The sequence below is a fragment of the Lipotes vexillifer genome, unplaced genomic scaffold, assembly GCF_000442215.2.
Source record: "Lipotes vexillifer unplaced genomic scaffold, Lipotes_vexillifer_v1.1 scaffold990, whole genome shotgun sequence".
In the NCBI taxonomy this organism is placed as follows: Eukaryota; Metazoa; Chordata; class Mammalia; order Artiodactyla; family Lipotidae; genus Lipotes; species Lipotes vexillifer.
This window is the reverse complement of record NW_006773201.1, coordinates 313,352-329,389: the sequence shown is the minus strand read 5'-3', so window position 1 is coordinate 329,389 and position 16,038 is coordinate 313,352. Positions and strand designations below refer to the sequence as shown.

At 38.3% G+C, this 16,038-nt stretch overlaps 1 pseudogene; it reads right to left on the bottom strand.

Annotated features, from left to right (window-relative positions):
* Positions 1–2,522: 2,522 nt before the first annotated feature.
* On the bottom strand, positions 2,523–3,312 carry LOC103068846 (26S proteasome non-ATPase regulatory subunit 7 pseudogene; annotated as a pseudogene).
* Positions 3,313–16,038: the final 12,726 nt, after the last annotated feature.

Below are 16,038 nucleotides of genomic sequence, written 5' to 3'. Positions count from 1 at the left end.
AAAAAAAGACTGCTAGGATAATATATACTAACATAGTTTGTATGCTGTACAATTCTACTGCTGTCATATAGCCAAAGCCACCATTTCTATTTTCTAAAATGTCTTAGGACATGAGAAAATTATGTGATTTCTAAAAGAGAGATAACGTATAATAGAGCATATCAAGCACTTTGAGAAACACTGCATTTATATCATTAGCACATGTTGTATCTTTCTATTATTAGCAAATTGCAGGCTTAACAAGTATTTGAGGATGGAAAGATGGAAAAAGCCATGGAAGGAGTTTACTAAAGGTAAAATATCATCACGCTAAAATGAGGTTTACTTGGATGAGCTGAACACATTATGAATTATTAAGACAGGTTGGTTGCTATCACCCTAAAATACTATAAGGTGGCACTATTTAGAATTGTTGTCAATCCTTAATTTACTAACTCAGAATGCATTTCTTCATATAATTGTTATATTTGAGCAGAATCTATACAGGATGGTTGAAAAACGTGCATTCATAGTGAAAAATATAGGAACAACATTGCAACACTAAAAATATGGAAAGACACATTAAGAAGTAACAAGACTACTACAGTTTTTTGATCACTTGTTTCAAGAATGCTGTTTCATGAAAAATGGGATTACTTCTGTAAGGAAGTAGGTAGAAAAATTTCAGGAGATTCTGAAGTGTGTTTTTAAATGATTTAGAGGTTGAGATAGTGATCTTTAGGGGTAATTCTCTTTGAAAATATTTCTAAGGAAATCTGGAAAAACATTTATGTCTCTCAAGGAAAAAAAATAGTTTCAGGATGTTGAGAAAAACAGAAAAAGATTTATATGATCACCAAGAGATGAATAAGAAATAGAATGGTTGGGTCAGCTGCTCCCCTGTGTTAGTGATCAGGTACTACTGTTATCAGGGGTTCCTAACTGTCATCCTGACTTAAGCAGACCCCACAGGAGGACCATGTGTACCCTACTGATGGTATACCCAATCTTAAAGTTGAATTTAATTGCCTTGTAGTGCCTGCACACTTTTAAAAGGAAAAAAAGATGGTATAAAGAATAAAATTGCCAAAACCTAATCCCCAATAATAGGCATTCATTAAGTAAATCACGTATTTTTATATCATTACATATATTTTTAAGGATGATGATAGAATAACCATAAATTTTATCAAACTGAAAAAATTTGGGGAGAGCAAAGAGATGTTATTAAAAATGACCCCAGGAAAAGTGATATAAATCAGACTGATCCAAGCACACCGGGACTTATAAAATACTATAAATTATATATTCAAAATTGATATGTTGTAGAAGTGTATTAAGTAGCTCAACTTCATTAGATTATGTCAAGGTGTTTTCTAAAGTGACTGTGCAGTTTATCACATCTTCACCAAAACTTGGTATTACAATACCTTTAAATTTTACCAATATAATGGGTGTAAAATATATTTCATTATGGTTTAAGTTGGCATATCCCTGATTACTAATAAAGTTGAACACATTTTCATAAGTTTATTGGCTGTTTATTTTTCCTCATCTGTGAAATGTCTGTTAATGTCTTTTACCTTTTTCTCCAATAGATTGTCTTTTCATATTGGTTTGATGTTTTCATGTTCTGGACACTATCCTTTATTGGTTATGTGTTGCAAATATTTTCTCCCAGTTTGTGAGGTGACATTTCCTCAGTTTCTTTTTTGGGGGGGGGGATCTTGTGATAAACTAATATGATATTTATCACTGTTTCTTCATGTTTTATTATTTTGATGTATTGATTAAGAATCCATTCCTAGACAGAGCTAACCTATTTACTTCTAAAAGTATTGAAGTCCTGCCTTTCATAATGAAATGCTCCAGCTGTCTGGAATTGATTTTTGCATACAGTGAGGGAAGATCTTAGGGGGAAGGGTGGAAGGTAGCTCCTCCTCACTTAGTGACATTCAGAGATCTGAATACACGTCCTCTGCTGGCGGCAAGCACAGTGGACTGGGTCAGAGTCATGCCTGAGCAAGCTGAGAAGAGCTTGCCCTAGTGGCTTCCGTCAGCAGAGCAGACTCTGTGCAGGGTCTCTGATGTAGTCTTGCTACCGATGCAGGCCTGCAGGTTTGTTACCTTTTTCACACATGTGCAGCCTAAACAAACCCATGTAGGCCACTGGGCAATGCAGATAACATACCCAACCCCACCCAGCACATGCCCAATACTGTGCTTGCTTACATCTCTAGATACATCCTTTCTCATTTGGGTCTCCAAATATTTTCCTTCATAAATTAGCCATGCATTTGAAAATATGTTTATGTTTTATCCAGTACTTTAAATGTCCTTCCCTAAGAAGTGTTCTATGAACATCTATCTACTTAGCCAAGTTGCCTACAACAGAAGTCTGTGATGTGGTTTCAAAGTGCTTTGAAGTGGAGTCTAGACTGAGTGAGCATTAAGCCAAAGTTTATGCTAAAGGTGTAAACGTAGTCCCTTTTTTTTTACTTTTATAAGATTTTAATTTACAAATTAAAAAGCTACATTTTTTTTTCCTTCTCTTCTTCCTTTACATCACTCTTTTCCTTATCTTTCTCTTTCTCTTTGTCAACTTTTCTATCCTTTTTGCTGTCTTCTTTTTCCTGCCCTTCTTTCTTCTCTGCATCCCAGCTGGCGATCTTGTTGTTGATGAGGTTGTGCAAGGTGAACGCGGAACGGATCAGTGAGGCCAAATACACTACACCATCTGGTCATTGGTCTTTAGGTAAAAGGCCTTGACAAACTCCTGCAGGCTGACATCTGGCAGCAGGTTGAAGACATCCTGCATCTGGTGGATGATCTGATGGTTGACAGGCAGCTTGCCTGTGGCCACTTTCTCCAGGTAGCTCCTGATATCCAGAAGCTTGGAGTTGAGTCCCTTCAAACCATGGACCTGGTTTGTGATCTGCTGGGAAATAGTGCCCACTGTAGTGTCTTTGATGTCCCGTAACAGGTGTTCAACTCCGACTTGCTCAGCTTCCTCTGCTCCAATTTCACTGGTCATGTGCTCAAATGTTTTTGAGGTTGGAGTTCCATCATCATGAACTTCTTCCACCAAAATATATGCTCCTGTGGGGGCAGTCGCAAGTCCTTTGGTTTCACGTCAATGATGACCAATACTGAGTTAGGGCAGTATCTTTTCATGAGTTCATCGATGGCGATGTCATTCTTGTGTAGTTTAGGGCCTGTGTGGTACCACCCAACTATTCTTTCTCTGGCATTGACCTTCTTAAACATTCCATACATGTTTTCCAAATAATCGTGGTCTAAAAACTAGACAGAATCATCTTTGTCACCTTCATCGAAAGGACAAGTGATGCTCAGAGACATTAAATTTCTTTGCCAACGTGACTCTAATTTTGTTTCTGAGAACACTTTTTATTTTTATTTCTGTCTTGTTTCTTAGGGATGGCAGTGGTATATTTCCTTCAAAATCTTTGCAATGCCTTTTCCCAACCTTCTGACAAAACTCATTTTAGTGAAAGATCTGTAGCCATGTGTAAAGAGGAAAAGAAGAAGAAAGAATTGAAATTTTCTGATTATCAATAACAAATTACAATTGGATAACAGGCACTAAAAATTTAATTACAATTGGATAACAGGTACTAAAAAGTTAGTCAGAATAATCAACTGAAATATATTTTCGTGTTGACATGCTTAATAGGAAATATACCTTCTATCTTAGAAGATTAAATTTTAGAACACAATACATTATGTATCTACTGTTTTAGCATCATTATTTGGAGGATTTATTTCCCTTTCTCTCATAATCAAGTTACAAAAAGGATGTTTTCTTTGGTTGGGTTTTCAGGAAACAGATTTGAGATGGATATTTGCCTGCAGAAAATGTATTGGGGAATGCTTTCAGGCACAATACAATAAGGGAAAGGGGAAAGAAGAATTGAACAGAGGGAAGTGTTAAAGTAAAAGGCAACTGCAGCAGAGGCCTTAGCTTTTCCTATGGTGAACTCTAGCTGCAATGGTCTTTCAAAGTTGTCCTGAACTGAGGCAAGGGGACTAAGCCTCTGTCTCCCACATAACCCAATCATGGGATGAGGGGTGCCATGGAATTGGGGATAGGGCACAACCACAGGCAAAGAATTCATCTCTGAGCTATGGCAACCAAAACTCTCAACAGCTGGGACAACGTATGCCTTGGTCCTGGTTTGGGGTGGGAGGCAACTCCCTTGGGAGGAATCTGGGAAGCCTACCGGAGCATTTTAAATTTTTTTTTTTTAAGACCTTATTCTTTTTTTTTTTTTTTTTTTCTTTTTTTTTTTTTTTTTTTTTTTTTTAAATTTATTTATGCTGTGTTGGGTCTTCGTTTCTGTGCGAGGGCTTCCTCTAGTAGTGGCAAGCGGGGGCTACTCTTCATCACGGTGTGCGGGCCTCTCACCATCGTGGCCTCTCTTGTTGGGGAGCACAGGCTCCAGACACGCAGGCTCAGTACTTGTGGCTCATGGGCTTAGTTGCTCCGCGGCACGTGGGATCCTCCCAGACCAGGGCTTGAACCCATGTCCCCTGCATTAGCAGCCAGATTCTCAACCACTGTGCCACCAGGGAAGCCTGCATTTTTAATTTTAAACAAGTATAGTAGGCTCTAAGCAACCAGTGCTTTCTGACACTGACTTTTCTGCTGACTTCTTTTAAAGTACTCCAAAATCAAATAAATTTCTCTAATTACCTCAAATCTTGAGAAAATTTAACTTAAAAATTAGAGAAACGGAAACGATTAGAAATTGGAAAGCTTATGTGCTTTGGTTTTTTTGATGAAGATTTTTACAAATGAGACACTCAATTTTAAGAATAGTACTAAAACAAAATGACACAAGTCAGAGAAAAATTTCAAGAATGCTAAAGCACCACTTCTGATGACATCTGTAGTGAATGCTGTGGTGTGCTGCCAAAATCCCCCTCCAGGACCATGACATCTATACCCCTATCAGCCAGGATGTTGGCTACTGACTGCTTGCAATTAAGTTTTCTTCTGGAAATTGCCTTTGACAGAAGAAAGCCACCTGCCCAAATATCACTTCATCTTTAAAGATACTTCCCTGGTGGCGCAGTGAATAAGACTCTGTGCTCCCAAAGCAGGGGGCCTGGGTTCGATCCCTCCTCAGGGAACTAGATCCCAAATGCATGCCACAACTAAGAGCTCACATGCCACAACTAAGGAGCCCACAAGCTGCAACTAAGGAGCCCATATGCTGCAACTAAGGAGCCCACGTGCTGCAACTAAGACCCAGTGCAACTAAATAAATATATATATATTTTTTAAAAGGTACTCTTAATTTAGCATCTGGTTAAAATTTTGGCCTTGCTGCCTCAAATTAGGACAGCTCTAAATGACCATCCCAGCTCCAGAGCTCCCCACATCATCAGCTGAGGCCTTTCTTGCAGCTATTGGGTTGGCCAAGAAGTTCGTTCCATAACATCTTATAGAAAAACCCGAACGCACTTCTTGGCCAACCCAACTCATCACAAATCAATCTCTCCTTTTGCCCAATCCTGCTTCCTTTACACCTCTTTACATATCCTGTATCCAAGAACACTTGGACCCAGTCAACTTCCTGAACACATATCTCTGTTGAGTCTTTTTTCCAGTGAATTTGATCTAAGAGAGTTAGTACCAAGAATAATCCCAGGATGCAGACTCTAAGATACAATGTTTGAGTTGGATCATCCTTTGGCCAACTGGCAATATGGACCCTGTCACTGGAGCTAAGTAGATTTCTGATGTCTCCTAGCATGTTGTAACTGTTCCAGTGTTATAACTTTCACCAATGACAAACTGGTAGAAGGGAATGCATTGGTGTGGGCAATATCTCAGGTATTTTAGAAGCCTGGAGGCTTTAGTAGTAGAGGTTATAATGAAAAGGTAAGGATAATTAGCTGTTCATTTAAGGAAAAGTGTGAAGGCAAGAGGGCCTTCTTGGAAGCAGATAAAAGGGGCTCTAATCTTTGCTGCCAAAGGGCAGGAAATGCTAACTATTGGACCCAGTAATCATGAAGTAGTATATTTCAAGAAAATGTTGAATTTTCAGCCCAACAAGCCTGCCATTCCAAGGTCAGGACCTTGATGAGAAAGGAATACGACCATGAAACACAGGATGGGAAGATTTAGTCACTCAATTTTAAATCCTTAGGTTTTGCTGAACCCTCCAGACCTGCACGGTGGCCCATTCATTTGTGTTTAAGGCTAGTAGTGTCCACCCTTCCTTACACATGATGCAGAGACTCTGCTTTGAAAGACAACACCTGCTCTTCTCAAGATCTACCCCCACTTTCTTCTCTGGCTACCAAACCAATTGTCAGGGTCAAGTCGTGACATAACCTGGCCAAGAAAGTTCTGGGCCTTATTGAGAGAGAAAAGGATATATATGCTAAAGGAGTTACAGGGCCAAGAAACATATGCCAGTGGGAGCCAGGAGAGTAGGACTAGATCCTGACGGTGCAGGATCAAAATGGTGTAGAGCATAAGTTTTCACAAAGGAGAGTTTGTTGATTTGGAAGCATCCTCATATGATACAGGATTTAACACCCTGGCAAGTACCCGGGTAACAGTGCAAACATACTCCTAGATGGCTCTTGGATTCTAAAAAGGCTGTAATCCACACTAAGTGAAGTAGAAATGTCGCGATTGCCATGGCAGATGTGAAAGAAAGGATCAACAGATTCAGGGAAATGGGGATTCTGGAGTGGAGAGAAAACACAAGGCTGGAGAACCCACCACCTTCTAGGGACAGCTTAGAGAACATGGTAAGAAACGAGCTGGTTAGAGGGGCACTAGAATCATTGAGAAGATCAGTGGTGGCTGTTGTCTGCAGGCCAGGGCTAAGGCAAGAGATGCTACTATAGCGCTTCTCTCCCTGAAAGTGATAGAGATGATAGAGGCCAGCAGGGATGATAGGGATGATAACAGAGGCCAAGTGGTGATGATGCTGAATGATCAGAAGCAAGTTGGGGGATATTATCATTATGAGTGGGTAATCACTCACAAGGAGCTATGGAGATGTTCAAAGGACATGGCATTCCTAAGGCAAAGTCATGGGCAGCCAACAAGTATTGATATATTTCTTAATATATACAATAAAAAGAAATCAAGGATGGATAATCAAGAGGCTTAGGACAGCTGCCCTACCTAGTAAAAAGCCCAGTTTGTAGACCTGAGCCAGTCTTAGACCTAAAATCCAATGACTAAAAGAGATGCTGGGTCCCTAAGAGAAATAACCTTGCAAAAGAACAGCAAGCATATATGGTAGTCCCTGATTAAAAGGACCTATAGCCATTTACTCACATTATCATAAAGTTGGAAAAGAGGAACACTCATACTTTTTGAGGACTGTTAGGCACAGGTCCAAATTAACATTGCTAACCAGAGGCCCAAAGAGTCATCATGGCCCCTGTTGGAGTGGAGATGTATGGGAGCCAGATATTAAGTAAAGTCCTGGCCCAAGTTTGGCTTACAGTAGGTCCACTAGGTCTATAGTGGTCATTCCCTGGGTCTCCAGAGGTATAATTGGAATGGAAATATTTGGTGGTCTGTAGAACCTCCACATTTGGTCCTTGGCATGTAGGGTAAAATCTATCATGGTAGAAAAAGCCCAGTGAAAACCTATGAGACTTCCCTTTCACAGATAAAAATATTTCATCCTGGTGGTAGTGGCAGAGATTAGTACCACCCTTATAGACCTAAAGAACGCAGAGGTAGTGGTCACCATCACTTGCCATTTAAATTCATGGTATCCATAATGAATTCCACAAAGCCAGATGGCTCCTGTACATGACATTTGACTACCACAAACCTAACCAATTGCAGCTACTGTGCCAGATGTGGTATATTTACTACAGCAGATAAATATAGCCTGAGGTACAAACCATGCAGCCATTGATCTAGCAAATGTGACCTTTTCTATTCCTATCAGGAAAGAGGATCAGAAGTAGTTCATATTCATGTCATACGTACAATCATACACATTTAATCTTGCACAAGGCTATGTTAACTCTGCACGGTAGGTCACAATATAGTCCAAATGAACCATCTGGATCATATGGACATTTCACAAAATGTCACATTGGCCCACGATATTGATGACATCATGTTAATCAGACCAGATGAGCAAGAAATGGCAAGTGGAGGCCTTGGTTAAGACACATGTGTTCCAGAAAGTGGAGGATAAACCTTAAAGATTCAGGGACTTCACACAGCAGTGAAGTTTGAAGGGGTCGAATGGTCTAGGGTATGCCAGAACATTCCCTCCAAAGTAAAACACAAATTATTACATCTTGGCATTCCCACCACAAAGAAAGAAGAATGACACCAGGTATGCCTCTTCAGGTTCTGGAGGTAGCATATTCCAAACTCTGAGCAATTGATTCAATGACGTGGAATGTAGCCAGTTTTGACTGTGACCAAGGACAGCAAACAACTCTGCAGCACTGCACCAGCTGCAGGCAAGCAGCTTGGCTTCACAGGCTGTGTAACCTGGTAGGCCCCATGGTATTTCCTCAAGATTTGAAGCAGTTCTAAAAATTAATATGGTTTTGCAGTAATTCAATATAGGTAAGTCAGATAGACAGCACTGGTTGCTTAAAGCCTGCTGCCATCCTTCATATTTAAAATTTGGGTACTGGAAAGAAAGACATTTTCCATGTAGGAACTGATGTGATTACTAGCCCCCCATCTATATGAGGACAATGTCTAGATAATGAATACAAATAGTCATAAATGAAGGGATTTCTCATAAGCTCTCAGAAGCCAAAATAATCACTTGAAAAATGAATGATTTGATTAACTACATAGTTATTTCCTCTACATAAAACTGTAGTCTTCAACTATTAGACCTCATAAGGACCTTCAAGGTCATCGAGTCCAAGGCTTTAATTTTACAAATGAAGAAACTGAGGCCAAAAAAAAAAACATATTAAGGAATTTGCCTAATATATTTTTGATTTAAATTTTACCAAAGCCTAATTTACATCCAATTATATTCTCATAAAACTAAGTCTAATCAATTCCATATTTAACAATTAAAAACCAAAATCAATCAAATCTAAAATGCAATCATGTAAAAGAGATTCATATATTAAATCATAAAAAATAGAACAGGTGATTAAACAAGGAGTCATTCGCCCAAGCCATCTCCTTATCTGGAAACATAGTTCATGTGTCATGTGGTCTTAAGTCTTTATTTCTTCCAACAAAATCCTTTACACAAACTCATAATGACAAAAAGTTGCTAAAATTTATGTCCCCATTTCCCCTGATTAATTTATAGACTGAACATTAACACTTTTAATCATTTTATGAGATTGGTATTTTTATGGCCAGAAAAGTCCTCAAGGTTATCTTTTGTGTTATAGAATTTGGTCTCTAAGCTCTACAAATCCAAACTTGATGGTGTGATGAGCCAGAGGAAAAAAAATAACTTACTCCTCCCAAACCTATATAAAGCTAATGGCTGCCATAAAAGTCAGAAGTCATTCAAGCAAAGGTTTCTGTTGATCAAACCCTATAGACTTTTTAACACTAATTTCTCTTGGCTTCTTTCCTTAAACTTGGGCGCTTCCACTCCTTGGCCTAATTAATCACTCTCCTGATTCCCTTTCTACTTCTCTGACTACTTCTTCTCAGCCTCCTTTACATCACCTCTGCTTAGCTCTTAAACATTAGAATGCCTAAGGATTCTATCCTTGCCTTATTCCCTTCTTTACACTCTATGACAGGGATTCTTAACAAAGCAGGTGTGAATTTGAATATTTCCACTAACCCCTCAAATTCAGTATTCTCTTCAATTATGAAAGCATAAAATAAACTATTGGTAATATTACAGTCACTATCACTCTGTAAACATTTTTTTTTAAATCACAGATTTTTTTAATATCACATTGAACTTGTTTCAGAGATGTCAGAGTAGCATTCATACTCATCACCTACTTCAAACATAATGTAGGAGAAACCAGCACATAAAAATATAATATGAGAAAGTACAAGAATAAAGGAAGGAATTAAGTTTCATGGAAGCAGATGGAAGAAAGTGTGCAACTCTTATTAGAAGAATTGAGAAGTGTGTTCTAGAAGTAACATATGACATTGACCTTGAAAGATGAATAAGGGGTGTCCAGATGAGAAAAAGGGGAGAGAACAAACATATCAAGGATTCTGAGTTGTGAGAGAGGGATGAACCCTTCTGTTCCACAGCAGCACAGCACGTGAGGGAGGGAGGGAGGGAGGGAGGGGAGAGAAGGGTAGAGGCATATGATCAAGCTGAGAGGATAGATGGAGGAATGGTTGTGAAAGCCTGTGCATGCTATGCTAAGGCCTTCAGATCTTCTCTTACAGGCAAAGATAAACCAAAGGTCTTAATCAGTTCAGTATCATATTTGTATTTTAAAGTGCTAAACCTAATATCAATATAGAGGGAAAACTGGTGGCATGGAGACTAGTGAAAGCACTATTGCAGTAGTTCCTTCAGGAGATGTGAATTGTTGCCTTGGGAGATAAGAAAGCAGTAAAAATAAAAACTGGATTAATTTTCTGGCTTAGATGATGGGGTAATTGTTATGCCATTAACAAAAAGAGAGAATATAGGAATATGAACATAAAAATCTTAATTTGAAAAGAAGATTGTATACTTTGGGAATGCTTATTCAGCTTCATGCAACAAAGAATATGACTACCAGTGGCTCAACACAAATAAGGTTTTATTTTCCTCATTAAACAAGAAGTTTGGAGGTGAGCAGCTACTGGCACTTGTTCAGCAATTGGTTAGATTTTGGCTTCACCAAAGAAGAAATACAAATGGCAAATAAAATAATGAAAAGTTTAACATCATATCCCATATATATGATATGAATTTACCCATATCACTAGGTAAATTCAAATTAAAACCATGATGAGCTACTACTAGCATATATTAGAATTGCTAAAATTCAAAAACTGACTACTAAGTGTAGACAAAGATACGGATCAATTGGAATTCTCAAACACTGCTAGTGGGAATGTTAAATTGTAAAGCCGCTTTGGGAAATAGATTAGCAGTTTAATATAAAGTCTTATAAAGTTAAACATACATTTACCACATGATTCAGGAATCCCACTTACAGGTATTTACCCCCCAAAATGAAAGCTTTTATTATGCTAAGTGAAAGAAGACCAAAAAAAAAATATGATATTCTGGAAAGGCAAAACTAAAAGAACTATAATCATATCAGTGGTAGCCATGAGATGGGGAAAAGGGATTCCCTCAAAGAGGCATAAGGGAATTTTACAGGATGGTGGAAATGTTCAATACCCTGATTGTGAAGGCAGTTATACATTTATAAATATTTATCAAAATTCATGGGGCTGTATACCTAAAAGAGTGAATTTTACTCTATGTAAATTTTTCTTCAGTGAACCTGATGTTTAAAAAAAAAATCCAGGGCTTCCCCGGTGGCGCAGGGGTTGAGAGTCCGCCTGCCGATGCAGGGGGCGCGGGTTCGTGCCCCGGTCCGGGAAAATCCCACGTGCCGCGGAGCGGCTGGTCCCGTGAGCCATGGCCGCTGAGCCTGCGCGTCCGGAGCCTGCGCTCCACAACGGGAGAGGCCACAACAGTGAGAGGCCCACGTATCGCAAAATGAAAGATGAATAAGGGGTGTCCAGATGAGAAAAAGGGGAGAGAACAAACATATCAAGGATTCTGAGTTGTGAGAGAGGGATGAACCCTTCTGTTCCACAGCAGCACAGCACGTGAGGGAGGGAGGGAGGGAGGGAGGGGAGAGAAGGGTAGAGGCATATGATCAAGCTGAGAGGATAGATGGAGGAATGGTTGTGAAAGCCTGTGCATGCTATGCTAAGGCCTTCAGATCTTCTCTTACAGGCAAAGATAAACCAAAGGTCTTAATCAGTTCAGTATCATATTTGTATTTTAAAGTGCTAAACCTAATATCAATATAGAGGGAAAACTGGTGGCATGGAGACTAGTGAAAGCACTATTGCAGTAGTTCCTTCAGGAGATGTGAATTGTTGCCTTGGGAGATAAGAAAGCAGTAAAAATAAAAACTGGATTAATTTTCTGGCTTAGATGATGGGGTAATTGTTATGCCATTAACAAAAAGAGAGAATATAGGAATATGAACATAAAAATCTTAATTTGAAAAGAAGATTGTATACTTTGGGAATGCTTATTCAGCTTCATGCAACAAAGAATATGACTACCAGTGGCTCAACACAAATAAGGTTTTATTTTCCTCATTAAACAAGAAGTTTGGAGGTGAGCAGCTACTGGCACTTGTTCAGCAATTGGTTAGATTTTGGCTTCACCAAAGAAGAAATACAAATGGCAAATAAAATAATGAAAAGTTTAACATCATATCCCATATATATGATATGAATTTACCCATATCACTAGGTAAATTCAAATTAAAACCATGATGAGCTACTACTAGCATATATTAGAATTGCTAAAATTCAAAAACTGACTACTAAGTGTAGACAAAGATACGGATCAATTGGAATTCTCAAACACTGCTAGTGGGAATGTTAAATTGTAAAGCCGCTTTGGGAAATAGATTAGCAGTTTAATATAAAGTCTTATAAAGTTAAACATACATTTACCACATGATTCAGGAATCCCACTTACAGGTATTTACCCCCCAAAATGAAAGCTTTTATTATGCTAAGTGAAAGAAGACCAAAAAAAAAATATGATATTCTGGAAAGGCAAAACTAAAAGAACTATAATCATATCAGTGGTAGCCATGAGATGGGGAAAAGGGATTCCCTCAAAGAGGCATAAGGGAATTTTACAGGATGGTGGAAATGTTCAATACCCTGATTGTGAAGGCAGTTATACATTTATAAATATTTATCAAAATTCATGGGGCTGTATACCTAAAAGAGTGAATTTTACTCTATGTAAATTTTTCTTCAGTGAACCTGATGTTTAAAAAAAAAATCCAGGGCTTCCCCGGTGGCGCAGGGGTTGAGAGTCCGCCTGCCGATGCAGGGGGCGCGGGTTCGTGCCCCGGTCCGGGAAAATCCCACGTGCCGCGGAGCGGCTGGTCCCGTGAGCCATGGCCGCTGAGCCTGCGCGTCCGGAGCCTGCGCTCCACAACGGGAGAGGCCACAACAGTGAGAGGCCCACGTATCGCAAAAAAAAAAAAAAAACCCAGATCTATTTTTCCAAAGAAAACAAAACACTAATCTGAAAAGATATATGCACCCCTATGTTCATTGTAGTGTTATTCACAATAATCAAGATATGAAAGCAACCTAAGTGTCCATCGATAGACAAATGGATAAAGAAGTTGTGGCGTCTGTGTGTATAGATACACACACACAATGGAATATTACTCAGCCATAGAAATAATGAAATCTCGCCATTTGCAAGAACATAGATGGACCTAGAGAGTATTATACTAAGTGAAATAAGTCAGACAGAGAAAGACAAATACCAAATGATTTCATTAACATGTGAAACCTAAAAAACAAAACAAATGAACAAACACAAAACAGAGCTACAAAATAATAGTCATGGGGATGAAATGTACAGCATGAGGGAATATAGTCAATAGTCAATAATATTGTAATAAATTTGTATGGTGACAGATGGTAACTAGACTTATGATGATAATTTTGTAATGTATAGAAATACTGAATCATTATGTTATGCACTTGGAAATAACATAGCGATGTAGGTCAGCTATACTTCAAAAAAAAAAAGCCCCAAATCACAAGACCATTGCTTATTTCCAGGGAAAAAATTTAAATGATAGACTTAAGGGATTAAGGTGCCAGCATTAAAAATGAGCACAATGTGGAAGAGCTAGAGAGCTAAAATCAAACAGTAATTTAACTCTCAGAATTTTTAATATTCAAAGATGTGTCTTTTTACATCTGTGGCAACATATTCAATGGACTTGGAGATAATTTGATTTTTTTCTCATGATGCTATGTAACCACAGATTTCCCTGATTAATACACTTTAATTTTTCAGAATCTTTTGCTTTCCAGCTCTTGTAACCTTGAACAATTCCTCTTTCAACTATCTGTATTTACCTTTATTTCATAATTTACATTGTATTCTGTACCACACACGACAAACTGTTTTACTTAATAACTGTAATTTGCCATTAGACTTAATTGTACTAAGTTCACCAAAAAATATAAAGAGACCAAAAGACTTTATAAATCTGATCATATCCTCACTTATAATATATAGTGTCATGGTTTTTTAATTCCTATTTTATTATGTAAAACTTTTCAGCTAATGAAATTTATTATAGTAAAATTCTAGATAGATAGATATCACAGGCTTTAGATGAAACAGTAATTGGAAAAACCCTGCATTCTTCTATTGCTAAGAAATAAATAGCATTTTATTTATTTTTCAAAATTGCCTGTGTGTGTTGCTAATGCTATCCATTCAACTTCTCTAATTATGTCAAAATGCTATCTTGGAAGACAATGGGTTGATTCACCATGAATTCACAAATAACATTGACTCATTAGAACTCCACATTAGACCTTTTCTCCCATTTCTCATGACAGAATCTCTAGTTCATGAACACGAGTCTAGGATACAATTCATAGTAAGTTCAAGGACAACGGTGAGTTTTCTGGGTTAATACACACTGAATTTGTGAAGTCAACTTTGCCTAAGTTCTCACCCTAAGTCTTCTGAAAGACAGGCATGCCTGAGCAACATTAAACACACTGGCGATTTGTTCTCAGGTCAAATTTCTCGCCTATTATGGATGCTTTTTGTCATGGAGGTTTTGTAACATTTGTCCTACACAAGTATTTCTCTTCTGAGTCTGCCCCACCTCCCTGCAGTCCTGGGAGGACTCCCAAATAGAGGTTGTGAATGCACCTCAAGATCCACTTTGTGACCTCCTCTCTACACTGTACATGACTGTTTAATTTCCTATTTAAGACAAATTAATTATTGCATGCTCTAATGAGGTTGCAAAGGATCCCGCTCCAGTCCACAAACTTGGAAGAGGTTACCCAGAGGTTTTCCAGATTGATGGGTCCAGGGTGGATGACCTGAAAATGAACTTTGACTAAACTCTGCTCTTTGTGTTCTTGGCAGTCTGTACTTGGAAAGTGGCAATTGTCTGCAGCAGACAGTGTAAAACTTCAACCTAGAATTTTATTTGGAGGTTAGCCTTTGGAAGAGGGGGGGGGGAATTAAAAAAAAAAAAAAAAAAAAACTCTTTGTAAGTCTTTTCTATATTAGTTTTATTAATTGTTTTCTAAGTGTTTTATTCTTCTTTATAATATCCAAGTTACATTTTAAGATGAAAGTATTAGCCAACTGAAAATGCTTTTTGTCTTTCTACTCTCCTTTTCCTCTAGGCACTACACAAGTTAGAACTGTTTTTTAACTTGAACCCAACCTACTACAATACAACTTCTATAATGCCCCTCACTTTAGAACTTAGATAATATGCTTACAAATAGTAATTGGTTCCCACAACCTGTAGGCCATGTATTAAACCCATTTTACTGATTAGATGTAATTCATCTCTGATTTATGTTGTCAGTGAAGACAAATGCGTTGAAATCATTAAATTTCAACTCTGCAATACAAGACTACAATCTGTCCAGGAGATTCCCCCTAAACTAATTATTCATCAAAACGAATGTCACAACTTTTTTCCATTAATGTGCCAGAACAAAGCAACAGGACATTCTGAGATAAATTACTTGGTCTTAGCCTACTCTGGCAGCTGGTCTGGACTCTATAAAACCACTTTTTAAATAACGTACTACTCTCCACTTAAAGATACATAAATAAAATAACAGTGTTGTTTTACATCATATTCTTCACTATGTTTCCTCGTAAGCAACTGATTAAATATCACACTGTTCTCATAAACAATCATGAATAGGAAGTGGCATATCCCTATGAGAGATGAGAAAACTGACCTGGGAAACGGCTTAGACTGTCTTATGAAATGGTGGATTTGGGATAAGAAATCAACATTTAGGGGACCTCCCTGGTGGCGCAGTGGTTGAGAGTCCGCCTGCCGATGCAGGGG